The sequence below is a fragment of the Gallus gallus genome, chromosome 2, assembly GCF_016699485.2.
Source record: "Gallus gallus isolate bGalGal1 chromosome 2, bGalGal1.mat.broiler.GRCg7b, whole genome shotgun sequence".
In the NCBI taxonomy this organism is placed as follows: domain Eukaryota; kingdom Metazoa; phylum Chordata; class Aves; order Galliformes; family Phasianidae; genus Gallus; species Gallus gallus.
In genome coordinates, this window is record NC_052533.1 from 6489426 (window position 1) to 6491954 (window position 2529).

Here is a 2529-nt window from a genome sequence, read left to right on the forward strand (position 1 = left end):
TCCTACTCAGTAGACAATTGCATCCCATCTTAGAGTTCTTAAAATGTTCAAAGCAATGTGGAAGCATTATCTTCTAATAGCTTAAAAAGGAATTCTATAATGTTAATGTATTCATATGAAAGATGTGATACATCTCGAGAGCAAGGAGTTGTATCCAAATCTGTAGCAGATTTCAATGGCAATGGATCAGAAATTTCCACTTAGGCATCTCTAAATTCAAGACTTTAAAACACACAGCTGGGAAAGGCAGAGGTTGACGTGACCACTCCCTCACAAAAGCTCCCATGGTCATATTATGGTCCATCCAAATCAGTAGTTAGTAGTTGTGCATTTGCAAAGAAAACAACAAAGGAACTAAAAAGTTGTTCAATCAGTCCAGCACTTCAGCAAATACCTCCCTGCCATGCTACCAGAACACTGAGTCCCCCACTTTACTTTTGGTTACCAAATGACAAGCTGAGAAGACTCAACTAGCAGAAACTTAGAGGTCTACCGCTATTCCCAGAAGGAAAGCCTTGGCACCACTGACTTGTCCCAGAGGAGATTCAACACAGAAAGAAAGTAAAAATAGAGTGTTTTCAGACTTTTTTCTCAGATGTACCTGAGAAATGTCCTGGGGTGCTGCAAGACAAAAAAACCAGCTTTCTTACATTGGTATTTTTTCCCATTGTCAGAGGCCAACCAAAAAAAAAATAAGATTGCGTGGGAGAGGGAAGGAAAACATACACGTTTTTATTTCAGCCATGCCTACTATTCCACGATTTTCTAACCCAAACGTAGTGCAGTTTGCATTATTCACCTTTCTTTTTCACAGTATTTGTCATCGCTTTCAAAGTCAGAATTTCTACACGGTTAATAAAGATGCTTTAGGACAGCCTGCATCACAACAGCACCTTTCTGTCTCGCTGTAACTGACTCCTCTCTCTTCCTGTTCAGACCTTCCCGGTTTCTAATTTGAAGATCTCAATGAGCAGGAATTACATGTCTCAGCAATAAACACTATCTCACAGCAAAACAAAGAAGAGGATGAACAAAATAAAAATTACTGTCTGGTGAAAGCTCCTTTGACAACTACAGCTACACTGACAGGCGCCGCTGAAATAATAGGAATGATGCTTCAAAACAACGGCCAAGAAAACGTTATGAAAGAGGAAAAAAAAAAACAGTCTAAATGGATCTTTTCAAATGCAGATTCCACTGTCAAATGAGGAGAATGACAAGAATGTTCTTTCTTACAGCACAGTCACACTTGAACTGCCAGATAACAGAAAACCACCAAAAAGGAGGGTGCTACCTGTAAGGATCTGGGCCCAATAGCTCACTTTGGGAATGATGAAATAATGCAGAATAGAACAGAAGGATCATATTTGGAGGATAGGAAGGAGGGATGGAAGGTTTGTTACCAAGTCTTGAACTGCTCCCAACTGAGTGAACAATAAAACTCACGAGGGCTTCAGTGTGATGTCAGGCTTGTGCCTAAGTAACCACCACTAGCTAAATGGCAAAGTGAAGAGCAAAGAAACAAAACCATAAAGAAACATGAAAAATTAAGGTCCAGGACTAACGATGTTTCATCCAAGACAGAACTGAAGTAACACTCATGAAGAAATATACCTATAGTCTTAAGGAAGCTCAACTGCAAAGTACTACATGACAAAGATTAATGCTCAAAAACTCCCATCACAAACACACAGCAGCACCACGTTAGACCCATCTCTCCCAGCACTGAGTGCACTCAAACAGAGCAGCAGAAATTTGGCTTAGGCTCCTGGGCTTGCATTCCTCTCCAGAGGAAAACGAAATCTGCAGAAGAGCCGTGAGTTGCTCCTCCATCTTATTCCACACGCTCAAGACCTAATGCACCTCTTTTGACTTCTTATTTCTCTCTAAAAGAAAGGCAAAGCTTACAGATACCTTTTTGCTCCTTAGACACATGTGCAGGACTGTTTCCCACTTTTATATGATGAGATTAAATTAAATATATATATATTCAACAAAGAAACAGACTGCACAGAAAAAAGATATCAGATGTTTTTTGCAAGAAGCACTGGAAGCAAAACCACGTTGGTACTAAGAATAAAACAACTAAATAGGTACATAGATAACAAGTATGCCCTGATAGTAAAATAATAATAAAAACAAGCAAACAACAAAAAAGCAATCATCAAAGTTTCAAAAGGGATGTAAACTCTGCAGGCTCACACAATGAGGCAGCCTCTGAGTACTCATTGGGAACAGAAAGAAACTTCTGGTCTGAGATTATTTGGTACATATATAGTACAGATTCTTGCATGTTTCCTCACTGTGTGAACATACGACCCAAAACTGAGTTGGGGCACGAGCGCATGGCTCACTTCTCTGTTCCAGCGTGCCCATACAACTGCTCCTGACTCTTCAGCAACAAACAGACCGCATAGGAGAAAACCAGAGGGAACTCTGGGTCCCCATGCCGGGGGAAGATTCAGATGTGGCATTGGATCTGAGACACGGAACCGTCGGATCAAATGCACTCTGTCAACCATAAGGCAC

The 2529-nt window shown here is 40.6% G+C and overlaps 1 protein-coding gene across 6 annotated transcripts in view; it reads right to left on the reverse strand.

The window, feature by feature from the left end:
* The window catches only part of PRKAG2 (protein kinase AMP-activated non-catalytic subunit gamma 2), a 182415-nt gene that overhangs the window by 179099 nt on the left and 787 nt on the right, over positions 1–2529 (reverse strand). The window lies entirely within an intron of this gene.